This window comes from Erpetoichthys calabaricus, chromosome 5, assembly GCF_900747795.2.
Source record: "Erpetoichthys calabaricus chromosome 5, fErpCal1.3, whole genome shotgun sequence".
In the NCBI taxonomy this organism is placed as follows: Eukaryota; Metazoa; Chordata; class Cladistia; order Polypteriformes; family Polypteridae; genus Erpetoichthys; species Erpetoichthys calabaricus.
In genome coordinates, this window is record NC_041398.2 from 60,001 (window position 1) to 72,193 (window position 12,193).

The 12,193-nt window shown below is 46.4% G+C and overlaps 6 non-coding genes across 6 annotated transcripts; all 6 read right to left on the minus strand.

The window, feature by feature from the left end:
- Positions 1-7,366: 7,366 nt before the first annotated feature.
- On the minus strand, positions 7,367-7,439 carry trnav-cac (transfer RNA valine (anticodon CAC)). Its single transcript has one exon. It is a non-coding gene; the product is annotated as a tRNA-Val (tRNA).
- A 304-nt stretch (positions 7,440-7,743) lies between these two features.
- Positions 7,744-7,816, minus strand: trnav-cac (transfer RNA valine (anticodon CAC)). The gene has a single exon. It is a non-coding gene; the product is annotated as a tRNA-Val (tRNA).
- Positions 7,817-8,699: 883 nt separating this feature from the next.
- Positions 8,700-8,772, minus strand: trnav-cac (transfer RNA valine (anticodon CAC)). Its single transcript has one exon. It is a non-coding gene; the product is annotated as a tRNA-Val (tRNA).
- Positions 8,773-9,076: 304 nt separating this feature from the next.
- Positions 9,077-9,149, minus strand: trnav-cac (transfer RNA valine (anticodon CAC)). The gene has a single exon. It is a non-coding gene; the product is annotated as a tRNA-Val (tRNA).
- A 2,192-nt stretch (positions 9,150-11,341) lies between these two features.
- Positions 11,342-11,414, minus strand: trnav-aac (transfer RNA valine (anticodon AAC)). The gene has a single exon. It is a non-coding gene; the product is annotated as a tRNA-Val (tRNA).
- A 254-nt stretch (positions 11,415-11,668) lies between these two features.
- trnav-cac (transfer RNA valine (anticodon CAC)) lies at positions 11,669-11,741 on the minus strand. The gene has a single exon. It is a non-coding gene; the product is annotated as a tRNA-Val (tRNA).
- Positions 11,742-12,193: the final 452 nt, after the last annotated feature.

Genomic DNA, 12,193 nt, shown 5'->3' on the forward strand with positions numbered 1-12,193 from the left:
TTAGGTGTAAAAACATAAAATGATGTAATTAAACAAAATGTATGTGTGTAAGTACAGAAAATAGAACAGAATGATCAAACTTGTTTGTTTTTTGCGTACGTGACAAAAAGCATGTATACTTTCTGGAAGTTTTCTTTCAATGATGTGTGTGACAAAAAAATATACCTTTAGGGTAAGGACTTTACAAATTGGAATAATACAAAATGAGTCAGGACGCTATTTTTATTGCTTACGTGGTCAACGATCAGGATACTAGAAAGGTATAAAAGAGCAAGGATATCTGCGCTCGAGGCAGATGAAGTGCGGTGTCCTAGGACTGTGTTTCTCTGTCATTTTACCCTTGCCTGGTATGTATCAATAAAAGGTTTTTACTAATTTTAATTTTCTTCTCTGTCTTCAGTCACAAAAAGTGTCCACAGTTTTTGGCGCCCGGACGTGGGGCAAGAGACGGTCGGTCGACTCCTCCAGCGAGACCATTTCAGTGATCCGTCTTACCAGCGGACTGCCGTCAACTTGAGCGCTCCGGCAGCAGAGCATGCAGCTCCGGCAAAAGTTAGGACTGCCCTGTCCTGAAACAGTTCTTGCATGAGGAGCCCCTGGTCTCCTCTTTGCTACATCCACGGTGACTGAACGGATTTCCAGACAGAGCTTGCACACTTCCAGGCTGGGGTAAGCACCGGGGAATTTCCGAACATTTTTTTTTATTACGGGAGGGCGAGTTTCCTGTTGACCGTCTAGTCATACTCATATCTCAACGGGTTGCTTAAGGTGATGGAGACTTGACCCAAGCAGTTTGATGCATACGAAAGGTCTGACGAAAGGATACTGGCCTCACCCATATCCTAGACTCGGCTGGACGTATTGATGTAGTATTCTGCTGAACCGAATCGGACACGAAGTCACCTGAGCTGGAATCCGGGGATGTGAGCGGACAGGCTAACGGGACGAGTAACTGGGTGGTATATATATGTATGGAAACATAAACAGAAAAAGAGCACAGATTGCAGGATTGCTGTTAGGACGGAATAAATAAATCTACATACTAATAGCAATACCGTGTTCTCCTGGGAACTGGGACAGGACCGATAGTTAGGTGTCTCCCCTTGGGAAAAAAGAAGGGAACAGTAAGGGAACAGTGAGTGGCACACTTAATACCTCGCTGATTCATACGTACAAGGGATTAGGCGAATCAGTATATAGTTGGAAAATTAAATACAGGACCCGGGAGGGCAAGGGGACATAATGGGAACTTATAACAGTAAGCCTGTTAATCGCCGCACAGGGGGATCAAAATCATTAATGCTGGAAGAATTATTTTTGGAGGATCAACAGATGCCCTGTAAAAATGGGTCTCCTAGGAAATTTATAGAAAAGAAGACAGGTTTAGATTTCAAGAAGGCATGTAAGAAATGGAATAGACAGAGTGGTGGGCGTTGGCCGATAGAGGGGACAGGAGATGTAAGTGAAATACAGGAAGTCAGGAAGATCCTGTGTAGGAATAAGCAGGGTTGTTATAATAGTGGACCGTATCGAATGGATATGTTCGATAGATGGGAATTAGTAATAAAAGACAGAAATTTAGAAGCAGTACAGAAACAGAATGAATTGTTGCGGGCAAATGAGGGAAAGGCTAAAAAGGAGAAAGAGGAATTACTAATTACATTACAGAAAGTTCAGACAGGCACTGAACCACAGGCAGACGGGAGGAAAAGGAAGAATAATCCAAATAAAGACCCCCTTTATCCTATTATTTTTTCCCCTCCTCAGTACCAACCTCAGGCACCTCCATTATCCCCTCCTCTATCCCCCATTCCGACTGCCCCCCCTGCACTACAACTAGCAGAAGTTTCCCCTGATGATCCCCCAGGCACAGATCACTATGACCCCTCTACCCATCGTGATGACCCACCCTGTACTAGACAAACCCCCGTCTCCAAATGCACTCGAAGTCAAACCTCCACACACAAACCAGCTCCAACTTTTTTCTCTTCTGATCCTTCACCTTTACTTACTTGCCCTTTAATAGAAGTTCCCAATCCCCATTATAACCCTGCCCATCCAGCCGGACCCCAAAATCCCACAACAGTTATGATAAATCGGAACTGGGACATCCAAGAACTAAAAGATGTCGTGAATGCACTTCCAGATCCAAAGGAAGTAGGAGGACTAAAATTTGTTGAACAACTTGATCAGTTAGATAGCATGTATAAGCCTAACGCTGCTGAATGGACCCAGGTACTTCGTCGAAAGCTTGGGACCACATGGGCCACTGTTAGCAGGGGTGTCCGCAATGACGTTCCATGGGTATGGAACCCAGCTTTAACTCGAGGACAGGGGATAGGTGGAGAAGGCGAATTTAACCCACAATGGGAGGCGTTGAGACAAAATATTGCAGAAAAATATAAAAAAGGAATGGACTGGTCCCTTATTTCTGCTGCAAAACAAAAGAGAGACGAGACGGTTGATGAATGGGCACATAGGATTCAAGACCTTATGGCTAATCACTCGGGCTTGGAAAATGTTGATGACCGCACCCGAGCTGCAGTTCCACCTTTTGTTTCCGGTTTGCGCCTTGATATACAAAACAAGGTCCGCACTTCCTGTATTGAGTGGGAAAGTGCCACGTTTGATGAAGTCAAACGACATGCTGAACATGCCGAAAAACAAACTAAGCAGAAGGAATCGGACTCTCATGCCAAATTATTGGCAGCACAGATGAACTATTATACCAGGAATACTCCTGACCGAGGCCGACGATATGGCATTAGAGGAAGGGGACGAGGACGAGGAAGTGGACGAGGGTGTTTTAGAGCTCCTCCTGTTGACCACAATAAGAATCCTTTTATTCCCTCTCCCTTTAATTCCAATGCTAATTCCTACTCTTGCTACGCCTGTGGTGAAACTGGACATTTTCGTCGGGAGTGCCCTCACAGACAGCAACAGCCCCCACCTCCCCCTATTCCACCTGTTTTTTCTGACACCCCTGACCAACAATACTGGTCATAGGAAAACGCAGGGACCTCCAGCCACTCTTTTCAACTACCTTTGCTCACCCATAATTCAGAGACTGATCCTTTACTGACATTGTTCGTTGATGGCACTGAGACTATTTTCTTAATCGATACTGGTGCCACTCGATCTACCCTCTCGCTGGCAAAGGTCCCTGCCTCGAACGAGACTGTTACTGTGCTTACTGCTTCTGGACAACCTCACCTTCTTCAAGTATCAAAACCTCTTCAAGTCCAGTCACGTCCTGGCGGACATACCTTACTGCATCGTTTTCTTTTGAATCAGCTCTGTCCAGTTAACCTTTTAGGAAGAGATCTCATGACAAAACTTTCTCTTTCTATTTCTATGACTGACAAAGGTTTTTTCTGTTCAACCCCCAAGTTGTTGTGTCAAATTGCCCCTTACCCCAAACCCTCTTTTGCAGCTTGGACTTTAGATATTTCCCCACACACCATTCTCCTCAAAGCCCTACACTCTTTATCCCCTTGTCTCTTTCCCAATTTACAGGCCCCTGACATTTTACACTGTACTGCCCAATACTTCCCTATAGAAGTAGACACCCGCTGGCTAGAATCTTTCCTTACTTCTGGTATTCGCCCCGAAACCCTTCACATCTCCTGTGTTTTTATTTCATCCACAAAGGCAGCTGCTTCTGTTCATCTTACATGCTCACAGCACATATATTATCTTGGCGGCACAGTGCCTCATATTTCCTTAGCTAAATCACGCACTGTTAAATGGGGGGAAATAGGACCATGGGTAGAAAAATGCCTTGAAAGAACAGACTGGTTACAAGTTACTCCAGGTATTTTTGATACTCCTGACCGTTTAATAACTAAAGTGGTGTTTCAAACTGATTTTTTAGTACATCGCGCTTTGTGCCGTCCTTCCTCTTTTGCTTGTTCATTGCAAACCACTTTCCCTTCTTGGCTCTCTATGCTCCCTGATTCACTATGGTCCCAGGGAAAGAATGATTATGGAAGGATAGCCCATTGTGAGCCTCTGGTGAGCCACCCGAAATCCTCCTTCCGCCCGCACCGTGCCCAATGTCCTCTGTCTCCCGAAGCAGAGGCTGGCATCTCCGCCGTACATTCCGATCTCGTCAAACGCGGTACCGCCGTTGGACATGGACCGTCATGCCTCAGGGATACACTGAAGCCCCTTGTGTATATGGACAAGCTCTTGCCCAAAATTTAGAAGGCTTTTGGCCGGACAGAGGTAGTACATTGATACAGTATGTAGATGACATAATGATATGTAGCGCTACGGAAGATGATTGTACAAAAGATACCCAGAAATTGTTGCTGTTTTTGGGGGACAATGGCCATAAAGTTTGTAAAGTTAAGCTGCAGCTAATCAAAACAACTGTAAAATATCTAGGTCATGACATTACGTATGGAACAAGAGCTCTCTCTAGCGATCGCATTACAGCCATCCAAAATCTTCCTAGACCGGTCACAAAACAACAGGTTATGTCTGTTTTAGGTATTCTGGGCTACTGCAGACAGTGGGTTCTAAATTTTACTGAAAGAGCACAGCCGTTGCAACAATTGAAAAACTGCTCTTCTATCTGCGCCCGCGCTTAGTTTGCCTGATCATTCTCGTCCATTCACTTTGTTCGTGGACGAAAAGCAGGGATTTATAAATGCAGTACTGACGCAACAACATGGAGATAAACAAAGACCGGTGGCTTATTTTTCTAAAAAACTGGATCCAGTGGCCGCAGCACTTCCTCCGTGTCTTCGTGCTGTGGCTGCAACAACAGAAGCTGTATTAGCAAGCACGGATGTAGTTCTCATGAGCCCCCTAACAGTTAAAGTGCCTCACGCTGTACATTCTATCCTAGTACAAGCCAAAACTTCACATCTCAACCAGTTACGCAGTGGTCCAAGGGGACCGCCTGCTGGAAGCAAATCGAATTTCATCAAGCTTGAGTGCACAAGCAGCTGAACTCGTAGCACTCACTCGAGCATGTCAGCTGTCCGAAGGGAAGATCGTAACAATTTATACGGATTCCAGGTATGCTTTTGGAGTCTGCCATGATCATGGAGCACTATGGAAACTAAGGGGATTTAAGACCAGTACTGGCAAACCCATCCAACATCAGAAATTGATCGAATCCCTTTTAGAAGCTATAACCAAACCATCGAAGCTAGCGATTGTTAAATGTCAAGCTCACACAGGAAAACAGGATCCTGTTAGCAAAGGAAATGAATTAGCTGACCACTTTGCTAAAGAGGCTGCATATAATAACACACCAATTTCTTTATTCCAACAGAGAAAATGACCAGGACCCTGATAATCAAATTATTTCTTTACAGAGTGCGGCCACGGATATCGAAAGGAGAAAATGGTCCAAAGAAGGGTCCCTCTCTGATGGAGTCTGGACTCATAAACACACTAACAAACCTTTTCTCCCAAAAGCCTCTTTCCCAGGAATGGCAAAAATCGCCCATGGCCTCGATCACGCAGGTAGAGATGCCATGGTTCGAGATGTTGAAAAACATTGGGAAGCTGTAGGTTTCTCTACATATGCAGAGCAATTTTGCAGACGCTGTGCAGTATGTCAAAAGTTTAATGTGGGAAAAGGTACCCAGGTAAGTCCCGCCGTTACCCCTAATCCAATGGGTCCGTTTGAACACCTCCAAATGGATTTCATTGAACTAACCCCGTCTAAAGGGTACCGATATTGTCTTGTGATTGTCGATGTGTTCTCCCGATGGGTAGAGGCTTTCCCTTCAAAACACAACGATGCCAAAACAGTAGCTAAAGCACTAATTAAAGAGATTATTCCAAGATGGGGTATCCCTCAAAAGTTACAAACAGATAATGGCACTCATTTTGTGAACTCCGTTATAAATGAATTAACCACCTGGCTCCAAATTAATGTGCACCATTATTGTAAATACCATCCCCAAAGCGGAGGCATCGTAGAACGATGCAATGGCACTTTAAAAGCTAAACTCGCAAAAATTTGTGAACAAACTAATTTATCATGGCCGGATGCACTACCCTTAGCTTTAATGGGACTAAGGGGACGGACACACCGACAACTGGGACTATCGCCGTTTGAGATTCTGACCGGACGTCCCATGCCCATTGGCATGGTTGTAGGAAATGTGAATTTGCATACTGTGGACAATGATCTTCTCTATAGTCTTACAGGTTTGCGAACCTCGTTGAAGGAAATCCACCAGCAGGTTAATCAAGCCTGGAGGACCAGCCCCCTTTCTAAGGATTTACCAATTCCCTTGGGCACCTGGATCCTGGTTCGAGATACTCGGAGGAAACACTGGCATCAGCCTAGGTGGAGAGGACCATTCCAAATTCTTCTATCCACACCACATGCCGTGAAAGTTGAAGGACTGCCTGCCTGGATCCACGCATCGCATTGCAAGAAATGACTATCTTAAAAATACTTTTTCTGTTGACTGTTACCCGCACCCTCTCAGGCTACCCAAGGATGGGTGGTGATCTCTATCTAAGTACTTTACTGCCTCTATGGAAAGGGCATATATGCTACATGAGGAGCACATGTCTCGTATAGCTTCTTCCATTTTCTCCTCCCCATCCCCTTCCCCCCCCCCCCTCCCCTTCATCAACCATTTCAATTTAATTATATATTGCCCACATCATTTTGTTCAAAAAGGGAGGAGTGTAAAAACATAAAATGATGTAATTAAACAAAATGTATGTGTGTAAGTACAGAAAATGCAACAGAATGATCAAACTTGTTTGTGTTTTGCGTACGTGACAAAAAGCATGTACACTTTCTGGAAGTTTTCTTTCAATGATGTGTGTGACAAAAAAATATACCTTTAGGGTAAGGACTTTACAAATTGGAATAATACAAAATGAGTCAGGACGCTATTTTTATTGCTTACGTGGTCAACGATCAGGAGACTAGAAAGGTATAAAAGAGCAAGGATATCTGCGCTCGAGGCAGATGAAGTGCGGTGTCCTAGGACTGTGTTTCTCTGTCATTTTACCCTTGCCTGGTATGTATCAATAAAAGGTTTTTACTAATTTTAATTTTCTTCTCTGTCTTCAGTCACAAAAAGTGTCCACATAGGCGAATGTGATAACCACTACACTATGGAAACTGCACTACTCTCTATGCTTTCCAGGATCACTGGTGAATCGGATTCTGGTGGGGACGTACTCGGTGCAGCACCGGAAGCTTTTCCTTTAAATCCCTGGCGACGGTTTATTGGAGACAACGTCCCCGTTGGAACGAAACGCTTACTCTTCCACTGATGGAGACCTGAGGAGTAGTGTGGGGCCATTGACGTCTCAAACTCTGAGAGGGATCTCCGAGGTATAGGAGGCCGAAAAAACAAAACTGTCCCACTTAGACTGTTTCCACCCGGTTTCGAACCGGGGACCTTTCGCGTGTGAAGCGAACGTGATAACCACTACACTATGGAAACCTTAGTCTGCTGTGTCTTCCTTGGTCTGGGTGGAGAACGGCCTAGCGTGCAAAGCCTGGTCTTCTCAAGTAAACAAGACAATTGAGATGAATGGAAAGATTACAAAGGCAGAAACTAGTTAATCTCCGAAATAATGAATAGGGATAGATACGGGGAAAGGAGATCCATGCTACTCTTACCGAATATGGTGTGTGGCGGATAGACGTACGTGCGCTCTAGTGCTGTTCAAACCAAGGTGCGAACTGTTAACCTTCAGCACCTTAGAACGGTTTCCTGTCCGTTTCAAGAAAAACGCTCACTGTACTGTTTCCACCCGGTGTCGAACCGGGGACCTTTCGCGTGTGAGGCGAACGTGATAACCAATACACTATGGAAACCAAGACTGTGCACATTTTCTTCCGTCTTCCTGCTGGGTTGAGCACTTGCTCCCAGTGGAGACTTAAAATGGACTTTCCAACTACCACACTGGTTTGGGAGACAAATTTCATACCTTTATGTAAACCCTCTCTTCTCCCCAAAACGGTTGGCCTTAAGTCTCTTGACGTAGGGCGCACATAGAAGGGCCACATTCTCCTAACCGTTCCACTTGAAAGGTTAAGGTCAGCATGTTTCCACCCGGTTTCGAACCGGTGAATTTTCGCGTGTATGGCGAACGTGATAACCACTACACTATGGAAACGGCGCTATTTTCTATGGTTTCCAGGATCAATGGTGAATCGGATTCTGGTGGGGACGTACTCGGTGCAGCGCCACAAGCCTTTCCTGTAAATCCCTGGCGACGGTTTATTGGAGACAACGTCCCCGTTGGAACGAAACGCTTACTCTTCCACTGATGGAGACCAGAGGAGTAGTGTGGGGCCATTGACGTCTCAAACACTGAGGGAGATCTCCGAGGTATAGGTGGCCGAAAACACAAAACTGGACCAGTATGACTGTTTCCACACGGTTTCGAACCGGGGACCTTTCGCGTGTTAGGCGACCGCGATAACCACTACACTATGGAAACTGCGCTGCTCTCTACGCTTTCCAGGATCACTGGTGAATCGGATTCTGGTGGGGACGAACTCGGTGCAGCACCGGAAGCTTTTCCTTTAAATCCCTGGCGACGGTTTATTGGAGACAACGTCCCCGTTGGAACGAAACGCTTACTCTTCCACTGATGGAGACCTGAGGAGTAGTGTGGGGCCATTGACGTCTCAAACTCTGAGGGGGATCTCCGAGGTATAGGAGGCCGAAAAAACAAAACTGTCCCACTTAGACTGTTTCCACCCGGTTTCGAACCGGGGACCTTTCGCGTGTGAAGCGAACGTGATAACCACTACACTATGGAAACCTTAGTCTGCTGTGTCTTCCTTGGTCTGGGTGGAGAACGGCCTAGCGTGCAAAGCCTGGTCTTCTCAAGTAAACAAGACAATTGAGATGAATGGAAAGATTACAAAGGCAGAAACTAGTTAATCTCCGAAATAATGAATAGGGATAGATACGGGGAAAGGAGATCCATGCTACTCTTACCGAATATGGTGTGTGGCGGATAGACGTACGTGCGCTCTAGTGCTGTTCAAACCAAGGTGCGAACTGTTAACCTTCAGCACCTTAGAACGGTTTCCTGTCCGTTTCAAGAAAAACGCTCACTGTACTGTTTCCACCCGGTGTCGAACCGGGGACCTTTCACGTGTGAGGCGAACGTGATAACCAATACACTATGGAAACCAAAACTGTGCACATTCTCTTCCGCCTTCCTGCTGGGTTGAGCACTTGCTCCAAGTGGAGACTTAAAATGGACTTTCCAAATACCACACTGATTTGGCAGACAAATTTCATACCTTTATGTAAACCCTCTCTTCTCCCCAAAAGGGTTGGCCTTAAGTCTCTTGACGTAGGGTGCACACAGAAGTGCCAAATTCTCCTAACCGTTCCACTTGGAAGGTTAAGGTCAGCATGTTTCCACCCGGGGACCTTTCGCGTGTAAGGCGAACGTGATAAGCACTACACTATGGAATCCGCGCTATTTTCTATGTTTCCAGAATCACTGGTTAATCGCATTCTGGTGGGGACGTACTCGGTGCAGTGCCACAAGCTTTTCCTGTAAATCCCTGGCGACGGTTTATTGGAGACAACGTCCCCGCTGGAACGAAACGCTTACTCTTCCACTGATGGAGACCTGAGGAGTAGTGTGGGGCCATTGACGTCTCAAACTCTGAGGGGGATCTCCGAGGTATAGGAGGCCGAAAAAACGAAACTGTCCCACTTAGACTGTTTCCACCCGGGGACCTTTCGCGTGTAAGGCGAACGTGATAACCACTACACTATCGAAACCGCGCTATTTTCTATGCTTTCCAGGAGCACTGGTGAATCGGATTCTGGTGGGGACGTACTCGGTGCAGCACCGCAAGCTTTTCCTTTAAATCCCTGGCGACGGTTTATTGGAGACAACGTCCCCACTGGAACGAAACGCTTACTCTTCCACTGATGGAGACCTGAGGAGTAGTGTGGGGCCATTGACGTCTCAAACACTGAGGGAGATCTCTGAGGTATACGGGACCGAAAAAACAAAACTGGACCAGTATGACTGTTTCCACACGGTTTCAAACCGGGGACCTTTCGCGCGTTAGGCGAATGTGATAACCACTACACTATGGAAACTGCGCTGCTCTCTATGCTTTCCAGGATCACTTGTGAATCGGATTCTGGTGGGGACGTACTCGGTGCAGCACCGCAAGCTTTTCCTTTAAATCCCTGGCGACGGTTTATTGGAGACAACGTCCCCGTTGGAACGAAACGCTTACTCTTCCACTGATGGAGACCTGAGGAGTAGTTTGGGGCCATTGACGTCTCAAACTCTGAGGGGGATCTCCGAGGTATAGGAGGCCGAAAAAACAAAACTGTCCCACTTAGACTGTTTCCACCCGGTTTCGAACCAGAGACCTTTCGCGTGTGAGGCGAACGTGATAACCACTACACTTTGGAATCCTGAGTCTGCTATGTCTTCTTTGGCCTGGGTGGAGAACGGCGTAGCGTGCAAAGCCTGGTCTTCTCGAGTAAACAAGACAATTGAGATGAATGGAAAGATTACAAAGGCAGAAACTAGTTAATCTCCGAAATAATGAATAGGGATAGATACGGGGAAAGGAGATACATGCTACTCTTACCAAATATGGTGGGTGGCGGATAGACGTACGTGCGCTCTACTGCTGTTCAAACCAAGGTGCGAACTGTTAACCTTCAGCACCTTAGAACAGTTTCCTGTCCGTTTCAAGAAAAACGCTCACTGTACTGTTTCCACCCGGTGTCGAACAGGGGACCTTACGCGTGTGAGGCGAACGTGATAACCACTACACTATGGAAACCAAGACTGTGCATATTCTCTTCCGCCTTCCTGCTGGGTTGAGCACTTGCTCCAAGTGGAGACTTAAAATGGACTTTCCAACTACTACACTGGTTTGGCAGACAAATTTCATACCTTTATGTAAACCCTCTCTTCTCCCCAAAAGGGTTGGCCTAAAGTCTCTTGACGTAGGGTGCACACAGAAGGGCCACATTCTCCTAACCGTTCCACTTGGAAGGTTAAGGCCAGCATGTTTCCAGCATGTTTCGAACTAGGGACATTTCGCGTGTAAGGCGAACGTAATAACCACTACACTATGGAAACCGCGCTATTTTCTATGTTTCCAGAATCACTGGTGAATCGGATTGTGGTGGGGACGTACTCGGTGCAGCGCCACAAGCTTTTCCTGTAAATCCCTGGCGACGGTTTATTGGAGACAACGTCCCCGCTGGAATGAAACGCTTACTCTTCCACTGATGGAGACCTGAGGAGTAGTGTGGGGCCATTGACGTCTCAAACACTGAGGGAGATCTCTGAGGTATAGGTGAACGAAAAAACAAAACTTGACCAGTATGACTGTTTCCACCCGGTTTCGAACCGGGGACCTTTCGCGTGTTAGGCAAATGTGATAACCACTACACTATGGAAACTGCGCTGCTCTCTATGCTTTCCAGGATCACTGGTGAATCGGATTCTGGTGGGGACGTACTCGGTGCAGCACCGCAAGCTTTTCCTTTAAATCCCTGCCGACGGTTTATTGGAGACAATGTCCCCGCTGGAACGAAACGCTTACTCTTCCACTGATGGAGAACTGAGGAGTAATGTGGGGCCATTGACGTCTGAAACTCTGAGGGGGATCTCCGAGGTATAGGAGGCCGAAAAAACAAAACTGTCCCACTTAGACTGTTTCCACCCGGTTTCGAACCGGGGACCTTTCGCGTGTGAGGCGAACGTGATAACCACTACACTATGGAAACCTGAGGCTGCTGTGTTTTCCTTGGCCTGGGTGGAGAACGGCCTAGCGTGCAAAGCCTGGTCTTCTCGAGTAAACAAGACAATTGAGATGAATAGAAAGATTACAAAGGCAGAAACTAGTTAATCTCCGAAATAATGAATAGTGATTGATACGGGGAATGGAGATCCATGCTACTCTTACCGAATATGGTGGGTGGCAGATAGACGTACGTGCGCTCTAGTGCTGTTCAAACCAAGGTGCGAACTGTTAACCTTCAGCACCTTAGAATGGTTTCCTGTCCGTTTCAAGAAAATGCTCACTGTACTGTTTCCACCCAGTGTCGAAACGGGGACCTTTCGCGTGTGAGGCGAACGTGATAACCACTACACTATGGAAACCAAGACTGTGCACATTCACTTCCGCCTTCCTGCTGGGTTGAGCACTTGCTCCAAGTGGAGACTTAAAATGGACTTT